Raw genomic sequence first — 24,986 nt, 5'->3', positions numbered from 1 at the left:
AATTAAACGACTGACTCCAGTCTTACTGCTAGGTGTGGATTGGCAGAGTGTAGTACCAAATCGCAAGGCCTATTTGCAGTTAGCAACAAACAAATACAAAGCTACACAGCACTGGCTAACTTTCAGGAACTGACTAACCAACAAAGATTCAGCAGCATCTGCTTAACCTGAGAAGAGGGTTTATATAGCATATAGCAGGTGCTGTCCACGCCACACTCAGACCTCACAGACTGTGAGCACAAAAACCAGCACCGGATCCCCTGCCGTGCACAAAGCCTGTAACCACTGCACAGCAAAAGACCCGAACCGGAGTATCAGCTGCGCTCAGGTTACTCCGCTAGCACTTGTCTTTTATGAACAGTTTGAAGGGAAAAATTGTCAGTTCAGTAAATAGCACACAAATCTGCCACTACACAAAGAACCATATGAATGAGATATGGTATAGTGAGCCTGATCCCCAGCATCTGATATCTATCACTGAGCTATAAATCCAGAAGGGTCTTACTGTATATAAATGTAATCCCTGAGGATACAACGGTTGCAGACATGCTATTATACAACTAATTATCTAAGTGAGATACATTATAGTGAGCTTGTGCACCAATATCTCAGAGAGATTTAGGCTGGGTACACACTTGGCGATATGCACTCGATATATCGTCCGAGCCGGTGGGTTGGACGATATATCATTCATATAGTCCAGTGTGTACTCACTAAATCATTAACAATGCACGCTCCTGCGGGTCGTTGACGAAGTCCAAAATCTTTAGTTCCAGCCTTGAAATCTAAAGCTATTGGACAAGACTGCATGCACCTGGATGGTTTTGGAATGAATGGTCGACCATGTGAAGGTCAACATTCTTTAGGTCAACCACTATTGGTCAACATAGACATAGTCGACAAGTGAAAATGGTCGACACGGGACATGTCGACACATGAAAAGGTCGACATATATTTTTTAACTGTTTTTGGTGTCATTTTTTTCGTTACATGACCAGGAACCCCAATTAGTGTACCGCGTCCCCTTGCATGGCAGGCTCGGCGATGAAGCAAAAAAAGGCACTTCTGCACATGCGTATGCAGCGCAATGCGCACGCGCAAAGTAATATTACAATGAACGATGTCGTTTCACACAGGGTCTAGCGACGCTTTTCAGTTGCACTGCTGGCCGCAGAGTGATTGACATGAAGTGGGCGTTTCTGGGTGTCAACTGACCGTTTTCAGGGAGTGTTCGAAAAACCGCAGGCGTGCCAGGAAAACCGCAGGCGTGCCCGGAAAACCGCAGGCGTGACAGGAAATACACAGGCATGCCAGGAAAAACGCAGGGCGTGTTTGTGACGTCAAGACAGGAACTGAACAGTCTGAAGTGATCGCAAGCACTGAGTAGGTGTTGAGCTACTCTAAAACTGCACCAAAAAACTTTGCAGCCGCTCTGCGATCCTTTCGGTCGCACTTCTGCTAAGCTAAAATACACTCCCAGTGGGCGGCAGCATAGCGTTTGCACGGCTGCTAAAAACTGTTAGCGAGTGAACAACTCGGAATGACCACCATCATTTAGTGTGTGTGTCTGATATCGTTACACTTGACGATGTTGCATCTTATGCGCATCCTCAAGTGTGTACCCAGCCTTAATGCAGTGATCGCTATTCTATATAACCAACTTGCAATTAGCAACTGTTTCAAATAATAACAATACACCTCAGCGCTTACATATGATTTAATACATCAAACAGACACATTACAGTATTTTCTCCAGTGTCTGTGGAAATATGTGCTGCTATTGTCTCACAAGTGGAGAAGGGAAATTTGTGCATCAACCATATTATATTAAACACGTTATTTATCAATTATCAAAACAGGTATTATTCCCTTTCTTACTACAGGTTGAGTGTCCCATATCCAAATATTCCAAAATACGGAATATTCCGAAATACAGACTTTTTTGAGTGAGGCTGAGATAGTGAAATCTTTGTTTTCTGATGGCTCAATGTACACAGACTTTGTTTAATACACAAAAGTTATTAAAAATATTGTATTAAATGACCTTCAGGCTGTGTGTATAAGGTGTATGTGAAACATAAATGAATTGTGTGAATGTACACACACTTTGTTTAATGCAAACAGTTAGTAAAATATTGGCTAAAATGACCTTCAGGCTGTGTGTATAAGGTGTATATGTAACATAAATGCATTCTGTGCTTAGATTTAGGTCCCATTGCCATGATATCGCATTATGGTATGCAATTATTCCAAAATACGGAAAAATCCCATATCCAAAATACCTCTGGTCCCAAGCATTTTGGATAAGGGAGACTCAACCTGTATTACTTTTTTGAGATAGCATTAAATTCACAATGTGATTATCCCTCACGGTCAGTGTCGGACTGGGGCATGACGGGCCCACTGGGGAAATGCAGTGGTAGAGGCCCATGCTTTAGGGTGTGGCTTAAGGGTGTGGCCCAGCCCCAATGGGGGTGTGGCCAACCACCACAGAGGTTTGGCTAACCATTAGAGAGTGCTGGGCCCAAGGGCGTAGCTACAATAGGTGCAGAAGGTGCGGCTGCTACAGGGCCCAGGCCACCTCAGGGGCCGGGCCCTCCTCCTGCACCTAATTGCTGAGTCCCATTGCTTTGATTTCTCAGCTGTGTGCTGCTGCTCTGGTGACCAGCTCTGTTTCCTTGGTCCTAACTGATGCTGGGAGAAAGCGTGGCTGAGCCTGCAGGGACATCTTCAGACTGTGCCCATGCCTCCTCCCAGCAGCAGTAAGGAGAGACGAGACGGAGCTGGCAGCACACTGCTGAGAAATGAAAGCAGACACCGATGGTGAGTGCCCGCCTGCTGACACTTGGGGCGGGGTCTTTGATTAGTCCATGGGGGAAGAGTGCCTCCATGGGTAATCCACAGGGTGGGTTGGGGAGGGAAGGGTGGAACTTCGGTGTTTGTGAGTAGTCCACGTGGGGGGCGTCTGAGCAGTTAGCCTGGGGAACCCATGGGGATTGTGTTGTGGTCGCATTAGTATATCTATGCCTCTGGCTGGGCCCCTTGATATATGCAGTAAACACTGCTACTGCATGCATGATAATGTACCAGATTAATAACTGCAATGCACTGTAGAAAATACACCATAGTCCTGTGCAGTATATATGTAACAAATGTATAATGTATAAATAAAGTGCACTAGGATAGAGTCTGGAATCCTAATCCCTAGAGGAGGGGGTGGGCCCACTGGTTTCCCGGTGGGCCAGTCCGATCCTGCCCACGGTCACACTTAACCTTATGAACCTTATGAAGTTCCAGATGAGTAAGATTATAATGCACTCTGATAATAAATTAGACACACATTAATGGGAACAGTTGATATTTTAATAGCACTTTTTTCTTTCTTTACAGACTATTATTTTAACTTATATTTCACTGTTTCTCTACACAATATGCAACACAATTGTGATTTTTAACAGAAGCACAATAAATGTTACATTTTAGAATATATTTTGTGCTCCAGATACAGACTCTGTCTTCTCTTGGTCTTTATCCAGTAATCCATAGGGGCCCATTTATCTAATAATATTTGTGGCTATGTCCCCGAAAATACCAGTTTTCGGGGTTTAGCCAGAAAAAGTAAGTATCACCTACTACCATCCCTACATTTTCACTCGCAGCCGGTGATGGGTGATGCGACGCTACCCAATGTATCAGGTGCCTAACCCTAATTTTCCCCTCTAGCAGCCTAACCCAAAACCTCCGCCAAGTGCCTATCCGTAACTCTCCCCTTCGTTACCCTCACCCTTCAGCACGTGCGTAACCCTGTCACTTTCCGCACCCTAACCCTCCGTCAAGTACCTATCCCTAACCATCCCCTCTAGCAGCCTAACCCTCCGCCAAATGCCTATCCCTAACCGTCCCCTCTAGCAGCCTAACCCTAACCCTCTGCCAAGTGCCTAACCATCCCCTCTAGCGGCCTAACCCTATGCCTCCGCCAAGTGGTATTATGTTGCAAGTCATGTGGTAATCAGCCCACACAGCATTTACACAGGGTACGAGGCTATCCGGTTTTAAATGTACGTCCAAGAACAAATACTTTTATGCACTATGGAGCGCCCCTTTCAGGGGCGGATTGTGAAATAAAAGTGGCCCTGGAATTTTTTTTAGAACTGTCCTCATGTGGGCGTCACCAAATCAACTGTAGGTGGAACCAATACCAAAGTAGGCGGGATTACTACTTCAAAATGTAATGTAGGTGGAGTTATACCATTAAAAGGCAGAGCATGTCATATTAGCTGGACCTAACATATTAAAAAGTTTAGAAAGTATTGTGTTATAGCAGTAGTACTAAAGTTAAGAAATTAAAACTTGGGCGACATTTAATCCTCTGCACACTCACTAAATACAGTTTAAAGCAATTACAGACTACAGTACTTGCTTTACTCTATTACAGTGGTTCTCAAGCTTAGTACTCAGGACCCCAAATATCTCACGTTATCCAGGTCACCTAGCAGGTGCACAGTTGTATTCATTACTCACTGTTACTGTTACATTACATAAGGTAGAGCTAAGTATTTCACTTGTGATTCTGTGAGGAGACCTGAAAAACATGCATTGTTTAAAGTCTTGATGACTGAGTTTGAGAACTGGTGCTCTATTAAAAACAAGAAATACCATTGCCTCTAACACTTCCCCCCAACCTACTGTTGCTGACACCCCCACCGGACCTGACACTAAGACATCATCATCATTATCTTTTGAAGCATAGATTGAGCAAGAGACAAGTATTCTTCTTTTTTCTGCCCTGTCTTGTTGCATTTTCATGAACATGCCCTTACTGTATTCACCGAAAACATATTGGCATCTACTCACACCCATTCTGTCTCTCTACGCATAAGTAGCCATAAGTGCAAGATGAGAACATATCAGCCTATGGAAACAAGTCTTTTTTTTATGTCCTTGTGCAGTACAGAAATTAATATTTTACACACAGGACACACAAATACATTCAACTTATGTGAGCCACTGTTATATAGATTATAAATTGTAAACTTGCGAGCAGGGCCTTCCTACCTCTATGACTGTTTGTTATTATCCAGTTTTGTTTTATCATTGCTTCTAATTGTAAAGTACAAAAGAATTTGCTGCGCTAAATAAAAAACTGTTAATAAATAAGACCCCATGAGTACCGGACAAGATGCTAGGACCTCCTCTCGACCACCAGACCAAATCCTGCTGCTACGATCAACTCCCCCCCACCACACCACCCGTACCTACTGCAGCCGCTACCATCAAAGCCAGGAACTGCCGCCACTGGATCCAACCTCCCCCCACGTTACAGTACTGTATGGTTCGTGGTACAGTGTCTTTTGTTTAGAATAAGAAGTCGGCCGAGTGCCGCCTCTGTCTCTTTGTATACTGAATTCTCTGTGGAGGGCATTGTATCCTGCATTGTGAGTTTCGGGCTCTGGAATACATTATATTATCTATATATATTGTCTATCTATCTATCTATCTATCTATCTATCTATCTATCTATCTATCTATCTATCTATCTATCTATCTATAATATCTATCTACACACCATGTGTGTGAATATATAATTTATATAATATATTTATATATCTCTCTCTTTCTCTCTCTCTCTTATATATATATATATATATATATATATATATATATAAAGATCCGGCACTCCCACAGTTAGTAGCTTGTACATGCTCCGGTGCCCTCTTAATGGGAACTGCCTCCCACAAATGCAGAGATAAGAAGCGGTACTCAGAGACTTGGGCTAATGCAGCAAAACAAGCTGTGAAGCTTTAATGTATCAACATTTCGGGGGTTCCCCCTTCGTCAGGATATAACACACAATAAAAACACACACATTAAATACACACCCCCACCTATCTGAACCTCCGTGGCTCCCGCCAGCCGTCCGGGCACGGGCACCACTCCCCCCGCTCCGACGTCACTCGAAGGCGGAAGTGACGCCTTTGTGGCCGGGCAGCGCTGGGACGCAGACAGAGAGAACACGTCTCACGGCGTTGTCATAGCAGCATGTAAACAATCCCAAATGCATGTAAACAAGGCGCACTCCAATAGCAACAGCGGTGCCACAACATTGTGCATAAATCAACCACCGTGAGGCGCAAAATACCATCAACATACATACATGTATTAACACCAGATGCATATAAAAAAGATATATATGAAAACCATATAGTGAAAAGTACAGTATAATAGCATTAAAAAAAAATACTAACACCAAATGCGTATACAACAAGATATATGTAAAAACCTCATAGTGCAATGTGTAGACTGTACATCCACATCTGAACTCATTAGCTGGCAACCAGAACCACATTAGCATCAAGAAATCCTCAATATGTATCATTTGTTTCAATGGCTAACTACTTTACAGCCTGATGTTCAAGCTGCCAAAAAATAGCTATAAAATAACTATAATCAAATCATAAATAGCTGAGCCCCTCATCGAACCTCTGGATAAAACTGTATTATCAACCAGCCAAAACTTGTAGCATTTAGGTACTTATAAGAAGCAACTTAACCCCCTATGTTCATTTAACCCTTTTGTTGTAAGTGTATCTACTTTAAAAATCCTCCTGACTTCCATTTGAAGGAGCCTCTTGTGTCTGTTGCCCCTCCGGATTGCAAGTGGTACATGATCTATAATTTTGTACCGGATAGAGTTACTCCATGACCCATTGCCAAAAAATGGCGGGCCACGGGTTGATCACTGTGTCCTGTAGAGATGGCAGATCTAATAGCCGTTCTATGCTGCACCATTCTCTCCTTAAATTGGCAAGTAGTCTTGCCAACATATTGCAAACCGCTAGGGCAAAAAAGGACATAGACCTCGAAGTACATGTTAGGGGCCAATTGATCTTAAATCTCTTTCCTGATTGGGCATGCACCACTGTGTCCCCAACCTGAAGGTACCCACAAGTAGAGCACCCCAAGCACCTGAAGCAGCCATTTTTTCTACTGAGAAAATGTTGTTTGGTAGATTTGCCAAAACCTGTAATATCAGTTTTTACAACAATGGCTCTGATACTACGTCCTCTAGTGTGACCAGCCAGTAGCCTAGTGCCATGTAGGGTGGTAAGTGCCGGATCTGATGTAACTAATGGCCATAATGATCTCACCTTTTTAACAAAATGTTTGCTCTGTGTGTTACATTCACTGATCCAAGGGACAAGATTGGCCTGTTGTGTCTTCTCCTTATCTTTAAGGAGATCCTGTCTATTTTGCTGGAGTGCCCTCTGTTTTGCAGTCTCAAGGACCTTAAGGCCCATATAGACGGGCCGACGCAAGAGAGATGTATGCTGAGCGAACCGCTCAGCACACATCTCTCCCGCCGCTCAACACAGCGCGATCTGTGCTGAGCGTGAGGGGGGAGATGGGGGGGGGGGGGCGCTCACTTCACCCAGCAGGTGAAGTGAGCAACCCGCTAGATTGGCCTGCATGCAGGCCAATCTAGCAGCAGCGATAGCGATGCGCAGGGCTGCGCATCGCTATCACTGTGAGGGGTACACACGGAGTAATCGCTGCTTAAATTCTAAGCAATCTAGTCAGTGTTATGCACACCAGTGCCTGCAGGAATGTACTGGTGTCTGAACGGAGAGGGATGCAAAACAAATGAACTCACAGACAGACTGGGGAATATGACATTACGTACACAGAAGGTGATAGGGTAACAAAATAAACACAAAGTGAACAGAGAAGCCCAGAGGCTAAGAAACTGGGTGTCTCCCTAGTATTAGGAATGCTCAGATGGAAAGAAGCGAGATGTTGTGTTTTAATACGTGGAGAACCCGAAATGCTGTTGCTAAGGGCAACAGCAAAACCCTAAAGGGTTACCAACGGGTGTGGCAGTAAACTCCTTGGTCAGAGATGGAATAATAGACACAAGGAGAGTCTCCACAATCCTAGTCCTCACTTGCAGTGCACTGGTTCAGCTTACTTCCACTAAACTGACACCTGAACACCTTGCACAGTGAGAAAGGATTTAGGCAGGCAAGTCTGAGAATACACCTGCAAACTTGCTAAGTTCACAGAGTAGCAAAAGAACAGCAGCAAATTAAACGACTGACTCCAGTCTTACTGCTAGGTGTGGATTGGCAGAGTGTAGTACCAAATCGCAAGGCCTATTTGCAGTAAGCAACAAACAAATACAAAGCTACACAGCACTGGCTAACTTTCAGGAACTGACTAACCAACAAAGATTCAGCAGCATCTGCTTAACCTGAGAAGAGGGTTTATATAGCAGGTGCTGTCCACGCCACACTCAGACCTCACAGACTGTGAGCACAAAAACCAGCACCGGATCCCCTGCCGTGCACAAAGCCTGTAACCACTGCACAGCAAAAGACCCGAACCGGAGTATCAGCTGCGCTCAGGTTACTCCGCTAGCACTTGTCTCCCGGTTGCCATGACGACGTGGCAGCACAGGGCAGGAGACCCTAACAGTACCCGTGGAGGCACACAACATGCAGCATAAATAATTCAGACAGGCGTCTGGCCGATGGCAGCCCAACCAGTGGAACGAAGTGCGCCATCTTCGAAAACCTGTCAACGACAACCCAGATGGCTGTCATCCCCGAGGATTTGGGCAAGTCCACCACAAAATCCATTGCAATGTGGGTCCATGGCTAAGATGGGATAGAGAGTGGATGTAATGGGCTATCAGGAACCCCTCTAGGAGTCTTATTTCGGGCACAGATGTCACATGCCCGAACCCACTGATCCACATCCTTAGCCACCGAGGGCCACCACACCGCCCTAGATAGCAACTCCCGAGTTCTGGCAATACCCGTGTGACCTGCCGACTTCTTGGCATGGAATTCCAGGAACACTCGCTGTCTTAACCTAGGAGGCACAAACAAAAAACCTACCGGAAGGTCTGGAGGAGCCTGCTCCTGTGCTCTAAGGACTAATGACAAGAGGTCCTGGGTAATGCCCACTTTAATACATGATGGAGACACAATGGGCAATGGCTCCTCGGTGGTCTCCTGGATTGGAGCAAAACTCAGCGAGAGCGCATCAGCCTTGATGTTTTTTGACCCAGGGCGATATGTTATCAAAAAATTGTAGCGAGCAAAAAACAAAGCTCATCGTGCCTGCCTGGCATTGAGACGCTTCGCTGACTCTAAATATGCCAAATTCTTATGGTCGGTGAGAATTGAGACCACAAACTGAGCCCCCTCAAGCCAGTGTCTCCACTCCTCGAGTGCATCCTTAATAGCCAACAATTCCCGGTTACCCACGTCATAATTCATCTCGACAGGCGAAAATTTATGGGAAAAGTAAGCACAGGGATGAAGGCGATTATCAGACACTCCCATCTGAGAGAGCACTGCCCCAATACCCATCTCAGAGGCATCCACCTCCACCACAAAAGGACGCTCTGGATCTGGGTGTCGCAGCACCTTGGCCGAGACAAATGCCCTTTTGAGACGGGCAAAATCAGCTTTGGCCTCACAAGAGGAGTGAGCAACATCCGCCCCTTTCTTAGTGAGTGCCATCAAGGGCGCCACTATAGACGAAAATCCAGCGATAAATCGTCTAGAAAAATTTCCAAAGTCCAGGAAACGCTGAAGCGTCTTCAAACTGGTGGGCTGCACCCAATCCAGGACTGCCTGTACCTTGGAACCCTCCATTTGGAAACCTTCTGGGGAGATAATATATCCTAGAAATGCGATTTGCTGAACTTCAAATTCGCACTTCTCCAGCTTCGCCCCAAGCCGGTGGTCTCTGAGTTTCTGGGGGACTAAGCGTACATGCTTCCGATGTTCCTCCAGGGAATGGGAGAAGATTAGGATGTCATCTAAGTATACAACTAAGAATCTTTCCAAATATTCCCTGAGCACATCGTTCATGAAATCCTGGAAGACTGCCGGGGCATTACAGAGCCCAAAAGGCATCACCAAATATTCATAATGCCCTGAGTGGGTATTAAAGGCAGTCTTCCATTCATCCCCCTCTCTTATTCGGATTAGATTGTACGCACCGCGTAGGTCAATCTTAGAAAAAATGGTGGCAGTACGAAGCTGGTCAAACAAAACCGAAATGAGAGGCAGTGGGTATGAGTTTTTAATCGTGATATGGTTCAATTCCCTGAAGTCGATGCAGGGTCACAACGAACCGTCCTTTTTGCCCACGAAGAAGAACCCCGACCCAACTGGAGACTGTGAAGGTCTGATAAATCCCTTAGCCAAGTTCTCCTGAATGTACTCTGCCATAGCCTGAGTCTCAGGACGTGACAGAGAGTACAACCTGCTCTTGGGAAGCTTAGCATTCGGCAACAAATCAATGGCACAGTCATAGGGGCGATGGGGAGGTAGTTCCTCTGCAACTTTTTTGGAGAACACGTCCGCAAAATCTGCATAACATCCTGGCAATCCTGGCAAATTTAGCTGCGAAAGCCTGACTGGAAGGCTCAAGCAACTCCTGAAACAATCAGTACCCCAACTAAGAATCTCCCCAGAGACCCAGTCAAATTGAGGATTGTGGGCCCTTAACCAGGGTAACCCCAACACCAATGGGGCAAAAGTACAGACAGTCACATAAAAGGACAATTTTTCAGAGTGTGTGGCTCCAATAAACAAAGAAATCTGGCTAGTGCAAGAGGTAATTTTACCCTGGGATAATGGTTCCCCGTTTAACCCACAGATCTCAATTTCCGATGCCAAGGGTACTAAGGGAACAGAGTGTTTCAGGGCGAATTGGCAGTCCATAAAAACCCCGTCGGCCCCACTGTCCACAAAGGCCTCAGTCTTGACAGTTTGACCGAGGATCTTCAAGGTCACCGGAATGATAAAAGTCTTCTTGGGAAATTCTGACTTCTGGCCTGACAGGATATTTCCCATCACCCTCAGGCCCTGAAGTTTTCTGGCTTTTCTGGGCATGATACTACCACATGACCTTTATTCCCACAGTACAAACACAACCCCTGCTGTCTCCTCCGTGTCTTCTCACGAGAGGAGAGGCGGGTAGCCCCAATTTGCATAGGCTCCTCGGAAAATTCCTCAGAGTCTGAAATTCCCTTGGGAAAGAAGGAAACCTCGGTCTCCCTTTCAAGCCTACGCTCTCTCAGCCGTCTATCCACCTGCATGGATAATTGCATGAGCTGATCCAAGCTATCAGGCAAGGGATATTGTACCAGTTGGTCTTTTATCTGGTTAGAAAGACCTCTTCGGTACTGGTGTCTCAGGGCTGGGTCATTCCACTGGGTATCATGGGCCAACCTCCGAAACTCCGTACAGTAAACCTCAACTGGCCATCGCCCTTGCTTAAGGATCGAAATCTGAGCCTCGGCTGAGGCTGTCTTGTCAGGGTCATCATACAACATGCCCAGTGCCGTAAAAAAAGCATCAACACTTTTAAGCGACGGACAGTCAGGCTGCAACCCATATGCCCAGACCTGTGGGTCTCCTTGTAGCAAGGAAATCACTATGCCCACCCACTGAATCTCCGACCCAGAAGACTGAGGCCTAAGCTGGAAATATAGCTTGCAGCTCTCCTTGAAACAAAAGAACTGCGAGCGATCTCCAGAAAAACGATCCGGGAGATTTACTTTCGGCTCCTTAACCCCTGAAGGTGCTGCTGCTGCGGGAGCTCCGCCAGCGGCCTGGGAGGTGTGCATTTTAATGGACAAATCATTAAATTGTCGAGTCAAGACCTGCACCTGATCGACCACCTGTTGCAAAGTATTTTGAGGGGTATGCTCCATATTCCCACAAAATTTCAACAGGAGTGACAATGCTAAATTCCTTTGTCGTATAAACAACCCTTATGAAGCTAAGAACACTGTACGCTGCTTACTTAAGAAATACCGTAATGATACGCTATTTGCGTAACGATCGCTCAGCCGTAGGCGAGACGCTCAAGCGTCACGTTCGCTCACGGCCCAGTGATCACAGGACACATTATTGGTTATGTCTAGGGGAAAGATTCGCTGTAACGTAGCATACGCTAGAGACCACGAGGAGGTCACCAGCGGTGCAGACGCTCACAACACTATACCTTGATATTAAACCTTATACCGATGAAACACACAGAATACCTTAATGTGAGTACAGGGTGTAAATGCAACCTTGTGTAACCTGACTATCTACAAAGCTGTTTGAGCGTCACCGACGCTCAAGTGAACACTTAATACTATAGTAAATACACTGATACTGGTTTAGGGTTCCAAAGCCTATTATCTGTATTATATCTAGTATACTTGTAAAAGAGTAACACAGTACAAATGATACACTACAATATAACAAAGACTTCCTAACCAAACACCTAACTAAGGGATAAACTACAATGCTATCCTGGTTTAACACAATACAATACAATACTATAAAGTTTAGTCTAGGGGAGATATGAGAGAAAAGAGAGAATAGAGAGAGAGAAATAGACACAGAGAGAGAGAGAGAGAGATTTGCTCACAGAAAGACAATGATTACATTAAATAAGAGACAACATGGTTGCAGATAAAACTACACATGTGAGAGACAATCGCTGCGCAGTTAGTCAATGCTGAATACAGCATGGGATGGAAGCTAGACTCCATTTTGAGAAACCTCCACTTGATTCCAAAGACCACACCACATGGCTGAAAGGGGGGAGGGGAAGACATCCAGCAGCAGCCATTTTAGATTTGCAGGTCCAAAAACATGGCACTCTATACTAAACCACAATCACATAGCAGAAAACACAAGACTCCATTTTCTTCCAAAATGTCCAAGCCTCAAAACAATGCATATGTTCTGATTTTACAATTCCAAACCATCTAAAACACCTTTCACAATGTAATCCAACTTCCTAGAACCATCTCATAATTTCACATCCCAAACAACTTCAGTATCTCAATAACCAGAGCATATTCATCACAAGACCAGATCACAATGTAATTAACACAAACGTAACTGCATGGTGGTATTTATGATTAACAGGATATATATTATAACTAACCAGCACAATCTATTTTAAATCTCCATTGGCAAACAAATACCACAAATATTATGCTACAGATTGTATACTGTTCCAATTTATCACAGACTTCACAGAGTATCCACAAACACCCAACAATCACACAACCAAGTTACAATATCCTATTTAAACCAGAAAGCAATCTATCTGTTTCCTTATCTAGCCATGTGAGGTTCAATACTTAGCCTTTAGTTTGGAAGATGTCCTGGGGATTCAGCCGCCATGCTGCTTGGTGCCAGGTAGCTGTGTGTGTGTCTGTGAGTGTAGCTACATTACATCTGTTCTCTGAGGCCACACCTGACCACTACCTTCCTGTTTGACCAGTACCTGGGGGAGGGGTCTTTCTTTCTCCTTTGTATTGAGTCACCATTCTCTTTGTATATGCTAATCAGGTTCAGCCCTGAAAACTTAGTTGATCATCCATTGTTCCCAACAAAGCTGATCTTAACTTTTATACATATAATCATATCTATCCGCTGCAATGTCCCACGACAACACAATAGGTCTCAAACTAAACCACACCTTATTCTGCTTGCTTCAATACCAAACATGATGTGTTTATCTGGTTCGGTTCGAATGATACACATCCATGACATTAATTCATTAGCCAATTCTAAATCTCCATGATGTCTGGTGCTGTTCATTATTATAACCATGTACTGTATGAAACAAGTGCCGAATCCATCTCTGTGCCATGTCCGAGCAAATGCGTGTGTTTCCATATATTGCTGTGCTCGCTGCGCATATTTGCAAGTATAGCGACTTATATGTGTGCAGTTTATATGGTCTCTCTATGTAATATTTTTGACTTTGACAGTCCACCCTTTGGCAGTCACCAATAACTGCCACTTCCTAAAACATTTCAAAAAGAGAAAAATATATGTCAGGGGTTAATACATTTCAATGGTTGGGTAAGGGAGGAGAGAGGAGAAGGTGTGAAGAGGGTATGACCTAGTGAGAAAGCAGAAGCATGTGTGTATGAATCCATGTTTGGGGGGTCATGTATCATCGTGCCGTACGTGTGGTAAATCAAGCTTCGAGGTATTGCGAAGTATACATTTGAATTCCTTCTTATCCTGTGGTACAGGTCTGTGGATGGGCTGTCAAACTTTACCGAGCTCATTTCGGCTTTCAGTTGTAACAAAATGGGGATGCACATTTTAGTTGATGATACATGAATGGGGGAGGTATGTGGTTGCTGATATCTGTGCCTGTATTCCCTATCGTCTATGTGTGTCGTTACCTGAGGGTTGTAGAGATGAAGATAAAGAACACTTATGGAAAATGCAATGATATTCTATGTCAGGGAAATGTACATCTGTCGTCGAAGTTGTTTTCGGTATCTGTTGAGAGTCGTCTTCTTTGCGCTGTATTGCTCCTTAGGCATGAGCAACAAGCTTTGTCTGAGCCATCAGATTTACAAAAATGTTGGGCTAGCGTGAGTTTAAAAATACTAGGGAAACTGGGGATCCATGGCAAAGTTCATCAAGTGTCCATATTTAAAGTTGTCAAATCTTCTTCTTTGGTCCATCCGTTGTCTGTATACATCTCGTTTCGTCAGCTTCCTCGTCCAAGGGGGTCTTTGTATCTGGGAGAAAAGCAGAAAAACAGGTGAAAGAAACGGACCGTATAATCGCATTTTCATCACATTCTGGTTTCTATCATTGGGTCATAAATCAAATCCAGGTTAATTACAGTTTCCTCACTCCTCAAGCTCATCACTTTTGTACTTTGTTTGCACCTCATTAAAGCCTGCCCGCATCTAAATATCAATCCAATCGATATAATGACACCTAAGATACATAGTAGAAACTTTCCAACATCCATTATGACTCCTTGAGCCCACTCTCCCAAACCGGAGAACCAATTTCGCGGGTTCAACCATGACACCCAACCAGTCAGCTCATTACCTACAGCAGCAAGGGTGAGATTGTGTTTTCGACGAAATTCCCACTTTAATTGCAGAATATCGTCCATCTTTTGGTCTATGACCTCTACCGGATCCTCGGTGCTATTTGTGATATACGTGCAACACTTTATGCCGTACTGTGTTGCCAATGTAACACAATATCCGCCTGTTACTGCTGTAAGATAATTAAGAACCATCCTATGCTGAACTAGTTCTGTTTTGTAAGCTTGAAGTTCTCTTCCAGTGTATCTAAACGTGTCATCATACATTTCAGTGATATTATCTAATAAATTGGCGAGTGCGGAAATGTATCTATAATTCATCACACCTCGAGCGGTGCGAGTGAAATCTAACGCTACCAGAACCTGAATCCCGGTGGATTCATGGATAAGATCAGAGGCCGGATGCTCTAACCTTTCTGACAGTTGTCTTTTAACGAGGTGCTCGTAGTGAGTGTGAGTATAAGGAGCTTGGGCACCACGGTGTATGTCTTTCATTTTGTCATGTGTTACAGTCATCACTTCAGGCAATACTTTTCCAATATAACACAATCCTTCAGAGTTTGGGGCAAGCCACTTGTACGCCTTTCTCCCGCATATGAAATATGCATCATCGGGGAGAACATAAGGGACGGAGAAGGACATGACCATGTTACAAACCTTCCAGGTGAAATCTCCCGACCCCAATTCTTCCATCTGTCTAATGCACGTATCGGTTTGTACGATATGTGCACAGTATCCTGGTGATACCTCTCCAACTTTAGTAATCCTATTTCCTAAGGTATATCGATACCGGAATGATTTTCCTCTACTGGCTATGTGGCGTACGAGTTCTGTATCTGTAGGCATTCTATCTGCTCTGTGTGAAAAGGTCATGGTAAGCTTGCTCCATGACACTTCCCAATTTCCCGGTTTTCTGGGATTGGAGATGTTAAAACATATGAGGGACCTATCCACATGGTATTGGTGGAGCTTTAACTAGGAGGGCTGGAGATGTTAAACCTCCGGTCCACCGGTCTCCCACCACTTAGCTCAAGTACCTCCCCTAACGTTAAAGGAAATGGTACTAGCCCTGATTTGCTGTGACCCTGAGGTACTTGAGAGCATACCCAACAATCTGTTTGGTTCAACACGTTACCCACTAGAGAGTGATAGTCACTCAATGGATGCCGGTCCATATGGATATTAAAACTGGATTGGCATTACTTTGTTACAGAGCCTACAGATACAACTTTCTTTTTGAACTAACATTCCTTCACAGTTGTTTACAAATAACATGGTTGTTAGATCGTGCCCGGTACTCGCCTTTGCTTGGTGATTGGGTTGCTATTGGAAATTTACACCTCCGTCTCAGTCATCAGGACCTTTCTGGATCCTTTCTCGACCTCACTGGTACTCTCACCGAAACAGACTGCTCTGGTCAACATCATGGTTAGCGGGAAAATCCATGTCACAGTCTCTTGGGGCAAGTCCATCTTACAGGAGGAGAAAAGAAGAAATTTGTAAAGGGGGTATAAGATAATCAGTTTGAGGGGGAGAGAACTCGTTACGATAATAAGTTCTCTCGTTTTGTTGTTCTTCTTGTTCTGCTGTCCTCTCAAAAGGTGCTGTCTCTCAGTCTTCAAAAACGATCATTCTGGTGACGCAATATTCCTTCCTAACCGACGATCTTTCTGTAAGGAGCAAAAATCTGGCATTATCATTGGTCCAACTGAGGGGTGACATAGCATCTTTAAATCATGGAAACATGAGTGAGAAGAGAGAGAAAATAAAAAAAACAAAAGAGATAGAGAACAATTCATGTGCATATATACATCACATAACTCGACAATAACCATCAATAAGAAAAGAGAAACAAAGCATTTTTTAAACATTGTCAACATTAAGAAAACATTGTCAGACTATTTGGCTGTCGTATCTACGTGTCTAATGGTCTCCTTGAGCAGTCCCTCCCCACCAGCACTTGCATTACTCCACTTGTCTGTATCTGGCCAGAATACATAGTGGCGGATAGGTCATGCTGGGGTTTGGTAGACTTCTGCAAGGACCAGGCGAATATGCAATGTTTGAATTCTTACCAATAATCATCAGAGATGGGGATAGAGAGTGAGAAAAGGGAAAAACATTTTTCACAAATACATTTACAACGTTTAACCTGGTCATTCCCGTGTCTTCAGTGAATGACCTCCCACTTCATTAACCGTTACCTCAGGCTTGCCTCCATTCCTAACAATCACCTTTCCTGCCTATGTGATTCTTGATTATAATGGTGTGTGTTGTAATTTTGCTCATTTCTTGGTCTAGGGGGTCTAACTTTATGTGGGCTGTTGCAGTTGTGGGCATAATGCCCTTCTCTCCTACAATGGTAACAAATCCTGGGCTTCCTCCAAGTGTCAGTGAAATGGGGTCTTGGCTGATTTGATGCCTCCTCAAACGCTCGGATGCTCATCATCATCAATCGTTTCCCCTGTGCTTCCCTGGTTCCTTGGTTTTTATGATTATGGTGTTGTCTTTCTCGTGATCTACAATCTCTTGCAATGTGTCCCTTTCTATGACAATGGTAACAGACTACCATATCTGGATTTCTCGCAGGGGTGTGGGGCTTTTGTTGGGGTGGTCTTGTGGTTTGGGCCTGTATTTTTGCTGCCATTAACTTATCTCTTTGTGACTCTCTGTATCTGGTGATATTCTGATCCTGATTGATGACGGCCTCTCTTAGTGCAGTCACCGAGATATCTCTCCAGTTTGGGTTGGTGGTCTGTACCCTTGTTTTTAATTCATCTTTTAAACCATTCATTAATACCTTAACCGCTATTCTTCTATGTTGTGCATTTGTCTTGATGTCCGTGATCCCAGTGTTTCCAGCCATTATTTGCAGTGCTCGATTGAAATAATTAGAAACATTTTCCCTTTCGTTTTGTCTTATGGAGAAAATTTCATTCCACTTGACAGCAGCTGGGAAATATATTCCTAACTGTCGGTTAATCTGCCTAATACATTCCTGATTGTGTTCCTCCGTACAAGGTACCTCTGTGTTTAATTTACAATCAGCAATGAACTTTTCAGGGTCAACCCTGGAGGGCAAACATGCCCTCAGCACTGTCCGCCACTCTTTGTTGGTGGGTTCTGTGGCGTTTCCTAGTTCTTTTATAAACCTTTGACATTTGGCTAGATTTTTCCTAGGATCAGGAAATTCAGACACAATTGATCTCAATTCGGTCCGGGACAAGAGACAGCGCATTGCACTGTCCTTGACGGGACTGATTCCCTGATCGTCAGTCTTCCCATTGGGGACTGAGATCACCCTGGCCAGATTGAGCTCAGTTCCATCATCTTGTGTTGGCCTTACAATATGGGGTACATCTGTTTGTGCGTGATATGAAACATTGTACGTACCTGTGGACACGACCTCACCTGACCCTCCGTTAGGGGGTTCGATTATTGCCTTTACCCATTTGGTCGTGTCCACCTGGATGGCTTCTGTGATGGTTGTTGGAAGAGGTGCTGACATCGTTCTGGGCTCACTGTCTTGTTTGTATTCCTGAGGGAGGTTTGACATGGGGTGCAACTGGCACAGGTTAATAGTTGTACATTCAACAGTATTACAATAATCATTGTTACATTTATTACACTTATTCTTATAATCTATATTACAGTTGCTAAGAGCGTTTTTATTGTTCCACCCTTGTGCTTTTCTCTCCGCAATCAACTCCTCTCCCGATGCCATGTCTCTCCTCTCAAGATAAGAGTCAGAAAAGTCAATAGACTCTCTTTGTAATTCACTTTCCTGTTGCCATAACTGTAAATATTCATAATGTTTATTTTGTCTCTTCGTTAGTTCAACGAGACTTATCCTCCTCCTTAAATTTTGTAACACCTCTGGACTGAAGCTACCTATTCTTGGGAACTTGTCCCTGTCTTGTACAGTCATTCTCTCCCATTCATCACAAAAAACTTCAGCGTGATTTCCATATTTCTTACACATCACATATCGTGCCGACCCGATGGATCGGTTCTCTGAATCAACCTGAACCTGGGTTGATCGCCCCCTACCTGAACAAATGGCCCCCATAATCTGCAGGCGTTGCTTATTCCTCCTTGAATATCAAGGCTTTCAGCGCACCCTTACAAACAAACCAAGATGTCCTTGGGCAGGCCGGCGGTGGTGGTTTATCAAGTACCCCACTTACTTCTCGCCCACGTTGGCCTATGCCGCAATCACTGTAAACCAGAGCTGTGGTACCCAACCCAGGGCCCCTGTGAACCTTTAGTTTACTGGAACATATGAGGGTTACCCGCAGGACACTTACTCTTTCCAGTAAAGTTGGGGTTGTTAGATAGTTCCTGAGTGACCAGCGAACTTCCCTTCCAAAAAAAAAAAAAAAATTACACAAATCACGTCAGAATGTACAGATAGCGTTTGTGACCACTTTACTCTAATGGTATTAGGTCAGATTACTAACTACTGCACACAATAACGTGCGGTCCAATCGTTCAGTATACGAGCACTACTTGTCATGTACTGAAAGATCAATGGAATCGATGTTTTCGGCTGCGATTCCTTCAACCAGAGCTTGTATGGCCTATATGGGTTCTGCACCAACACCCCAGGCGTTGTGCCACTGGACTTTTATAGCGGACCTTTTACCTTACGACCTCCTGGTCTTGTTCCTTATGACCTCCTGGTCTTGTTACCTTATGGTCCGCTATACTCTAATGCTCAAATATTATTTAACCAGGGATGCCTCCCTGGCCACCGTATATGTCACTTACACGTATGTTCCTTAACGAGTACCCGACTTTCCTTTTGGTTCCACCTTTAAAATTGTATAAACTTTTGTATACAAAACACACTCACTCAACACATGTACACTTTTGTTTCTATATCTATTTCTGCGCAGAAATTGTCTTCAGGCCAAAAGTGTTACCAATTAGGAGCAGGATCTGTTAAACTAAATTTCAGATTTTCCAAAAATAGATTTGCGTTATTTACCGCGTCGCGTTATCTACCGCTGTGCGTTACTTATCGCTTTTGCGCTAATTATCGCTTTGCGCTAATTATCGCTTTGCGCTAATTCAACTTTTCGTGACTTGGGCTACGTGGGCGTAACCAGACGCTACGTTGCGTAGTGTACGCTGCGTGCGTCTGCCTTTTGGATTGCGTACGCTAGTCTTTGTTAGCGACACGTGTACGCAATGCAAAGGATCCACCGTAACACAATATATTTATTTATCAATGTAGATGATCCCTGATCATCTACCGCAATCCACACTGACTGCCTTGTTTTCCAGACAACCCGTGTGTTGTTCTATACTTTAACTATTACCTCTACTATTAAATAACAGCAAATCTCCTTTTAGCCCTTTCTATCAACTATAAAATTTGGCAAACAGGAATAGTGATATACGAAAAAATGAAATAGAAATGCAGATATATGCGTGCGTACGCAAGACAAAAGAAAAATAAACAGTTTTAAAAGACACAAGCGTTTTGTTCTTACTTCCGGTTACCGGATTCCTTCAGCACTCTTTACCTAAGCGAAGCAGACGCTTATCCCGTCAGCAACTGCGAGACAACCTCCCACCCTTTTGCTGGGGGATAACGTCTGCTGATCTACCTAGTGCAGATGTGAAAAGGACCGGACGAGCCCGCAATTGACAATGCTAAATTCCTTTGTCGTATAAACAACCCTTATGAAGCTAAGAACACTGTACGCTGCTTACTTAAGAAATACCGTAATGATACGCTATTTGCGTAACGATCGCTCAGCCGTAGGCGAGACGCTCAAGCGTCACGTTCGCTCACGGCCCAGTGATCACAGGACACGTTATTGGTTATGTCTAGGGGAAAGATTCGCTGTAACGTAGCATACGCTAGAGACCACGAGGAGGTCACCAGCGGTGCAGACGCTCACAACACTATACCTTGATATTAAACCTTATACCGATGAAACACACAGAATACCTTAATGTGAGTACAGGGTGTAAATGCAACCTTGTGTAACCTGACTATCTACAAAGCTGTTTGAGCGTCACCGACGCTCAAGTGAACACTTAATACTATAGTAAATACACTGATACTGGTTTAGGGTTCCAAAGCCTATTATCTGTATTATATCTAGTATACTTGTAAAAGAGTAACACAGTACAAATGATACACTACAATATAACAAAGACTTCCTAACCAAACACCTAACTAAGGGATAAACTACAATGCTATCCTGGTTTAACACAATACAATACAATACTATAAAGTTTAGTCTAGGGGAGATATGAGAGAAAAGAGAGAATAGAGAGAGAGAAATAGACACAGAGAGAGAGAGAGAGAGATTTGCTCACAGAAAGACAATGATTACATTAAATAAGAGACAACATGGTTGCAGATAAAACTACACATGTGAGAGACAATCGCTGCGCAGTTAGTCAATGCTGAATACAGCATGGGATGGAAGCTAGACTCCATTTTGAGAAACCTCCACTTGATTCCAAAGACCACACCACATGGCTGAAAGGGGGGAGGGGAAGACATCCAGCAGCAGCCATTTTAGATTTGCAGGTCCAAAAACATGGCACTCTATACTAAACCACAATCACATAGCAGAAAACACAAGACTCCATTTTCTTCCAAAATGTCCAAGCCTCAAAACAATGCATATGTTCTGATTTTACAATTCCAAACCATCTAAAACACCTTTCACAATGTAATCCAACTTCCTAGAACCATCTCATAATTTCACATCCCAAACAACTTCAGTATCTCAATAACCAGAGCATATTCATCACAAGACCAGATCACAATGTAATTAACACAAACGTAACTGCATGGTGGTATTTATGATTAACAGGATATATATTATAACTAACCAGCACAATCTATTTTAAATCTCCATTGGCAAACAAATACCACAAATATTATGCTACAGATTGTATACTGTTCCAATTTATCACAGACTTCACAGAGTATCCACAAACACCCAACAATCACACAACCAAGTTACAATATCCTATTTAAACCAGAAAGCAATCTATCTGTTTCCTTATCTAGCCATGTGAGGTTCAATACTTAGCCTTTAGTTTGGAAGATGTCCTGGGGATTCAGCCGCCATGCTGCTTGGTGCCAGGTAGCTGTGTGTGTGTCTGTGAGTGTAGCTACATTACATCTGTTCTCTGAGGCCACACCTGACCACTACCTTCCTGTTTGACCAGTACCTGGGGGAGGGGTCTTTCTTTCTCCTTTGTATTGAGTCACCATTCTCTTTGTATATGCTAATCAGGTTCAGCCCTGAAAACTTAGTTGATCATCCATTGTTCCCAACAAAGCTGATCTTAACTTTTATACATATAATCATATCTATCCGCTGCAATGTCCCACGACAACACAATAGGTCTCAAACTAAACCACACCTTATTCTGCTTGCTTCAATACCAAACATGATGTGTTTATCTGGTTCGGTTCGAATGATACACATCCATGACATTAATTCATTAGCCAATTCTAAATCTCCATGATGTCTGGTGCTGTTCATTATTATAACCATGTACTGTATGAAACAAGTGCCGAATCCATCTCTGTGCCATGTCCGAGCAAATGCGTGTGTTTCCATATATTGCTGTGCTCGCTGCGCATATTTGCAAGTATAGCGACTTATATGTGTGCAGTTTATATGGTCTCTCTATGTAATATTTTTGACTTTGACAGGAGTATTGGGCTGCTGAATATGTTATGCACACCAGTGCCTGCAGGAATGTACTGATGTCTGAACGGAGAGGGATGCAAAACAAATGAACTCACAGACAGACTGGGGAATATGATATTACGTACACAGAAGGTGACAGGGTAACAAAATAAACGCAAAGTTAACAGAGAAGCCCAGAGGCTAAGAAACTGGGTGTCTCCCTAGTATTAGGAATGCTCAGATGGAAAGAAGCAAGATGTTGTGTTTTAAGACGTAGAGAACCCGAAATGCTGTTGCTAAGGGCAACAGCAAAACCCTAAAGGGTTACCAACGGGTGTGGCAGTAAACTCCTTGGTCAGAGATGGAATAATAGACACAAGGAGAGTCTCCACAATCCTAGTCCTCACTTGCAGTGCACTGGTTCAGCTTACTGACACTAAACTGACACCTGAACACCTTGCACAGTGAGAAAGGATTTAGGCAGGCAAGTCTGAGAATACAGCCGCTAACTTGCTAAGTTCACAGAGTAGCAAAAGAACCCCAGCAAGTTAAACAACTGACTCCAGTCTTACTGCTAGGTGTGGATTTGCAGAGTGTAGTACCAAATCCCAAGGCCTATTTGCAGTAAGCAACAAACAAATACAAAGCTACACAGTACTGGCTAACTTTCAGGAACTGACTAACCAACAAAGATTCAGCAGCATCTGCTTAACCTGAGAAGAGGGTTTATATAGCAGGTGCTGTCCACGCCCCACTCAGACCTCACAGACTGTGAGCACAAAAACCAGCACCGGATCCCCTGCCGTGCACAAAGCCTGTAACCATTGCACAGCAAAAGACCCGAACCAGAGTATCAGCTGCGCTCAGGTTACTCCGCTAGCACTTGTCTCCCGGTTGCCATGACGACGTGGCAGCACAGGGCAGGAGACCCTAACAGTCAGATTGCTTACAATATCGCTCCATGAGTACCCCCCTTTATTCGGGTATCCCCATCTAAAAAAACTGTGAAAAGGGCAAACCCATCATAGTTGACTGAGGGTGAAAACTGTTGTATCTGAGCAAATTATTCCTGTCTGTTGGTTTAGTGTAAAGGGTGGTCTTAATTCTATTATTTTGTATAGTGATGTTCACATCAAGATAATTAATGCTACTATCGTTAATGCAATATGTAAGCTTAATGGGACTAGAGGTGGAATTATGATCTTCAACCACTGCTAGTAGCCTGGCTACATAACCCTGCCAAAAAATAAGCAAATCATCTATATATTGATCATATAGATAGATGTGTGCAGAGATCTCTGTGTTTTCAAAAAATATGTCCCTCTCAACGTCCCACATATAACTAACTATTCGCGAACGACGGGGCGACTGCCGATCCCATAGCACACCCCATGTTCTGGCGATAAATTTTTCCATCAAAAACAAAATAGTTGTGATTCAAGGTGAACATCAATAAAGACAAAAATAACTCAATTGCAGGACCTGTATACAATGGGTTGTTAGTTACCTGCTTCCACACCGGCTTGATAGGGTATGCATGTGTATAAACTGGCTACATCCAATGTAGCCATTGTGACATCCCCTGGAACAAAATTAATATCATTAAAATGCCTAAGTAGCGTGGAGGTATCTTTTAAATGGAAAAACTTTTTTGTGTACAGGGCTGCAAAAATAAATCCAAATAAATAGAAATGGGTTCACACAGCGATTCCCTGGCAGACACAATGGCCAATATTTACTAATATTCGTGTTTGTGTCGGTTTGTGTAGTGTTTAAACTCGTCTTGTATCGGGTGCATTTTCATGCAACTTTTTTAAACTAAATACGCCAAGTTACTAAGCATTCGAGTTTATTGTTTTCATGTTTTCTGATGTCGATGCCAGTCGGTTTTTTTGGGCACATTTACGGCCGTCATTGTAGTTTGCGTACTTGTTTGTGTTGTTTTTGCTGTTAAACGCAGCAGGCTTTTTTTCCCCCCGCGGCTGCATTTTCACTTTTAGTTTTTATCCCCGTACGTGATTGGTTGTGTTCCAGATGGTAGGAGTGTCTGTGCGCAACCATATAAATACGCCCCAAACCGTCCGGACCTCGTGGGTTTAGTTAGTGGTGAGGAGAGAGGTTGTGCAGTGGAGTTTGGTGAGCAGTGTTTGTTTGGAGGAGTATTTTTGGCGAGTTCTGAGTGTTGTATTGTGTTTGAAAGTAGTTTTGTCATTCTTGTTGTCTTGTATTTTTTGGTTGTGTCTCAATTTTTGTCCAAGTTTTTTTTATTTATAGTCCCTTGTCAGTGTTTGTGTGTGTGTGTTAGTGAGGTGGAGGAGGTTGGTGAGGTTGCTGCAGCAGCCTCAAGTGACAGTGATAGTGACAGTCAGACAGCTCCGCAGCCACGCACAACTACTAAGACTGGGCGGAATGTCACGT

This window comes from Pseudophryne corroboree, chromosome 11, assembly GCF_028390025.1.
Source record: "Pseudophryne corroboree isolate aPseCor3 chromosome 11, aPseCor3.hap2, whole genome shotgun sequence".
In the NCBI taxonomy this organism is placed as follows: domain Eukaryota; kingdom Metazoa; phylum Chordata; class Amphibia; order Anura; family Myobatrachidae; genus Pseudophryne; species Pseudophryne corroboree.
The sequence above is the reverse complement of the archived record's forward strand: the minus strand, read 5'-3'. Positions refer to the sequence as shown.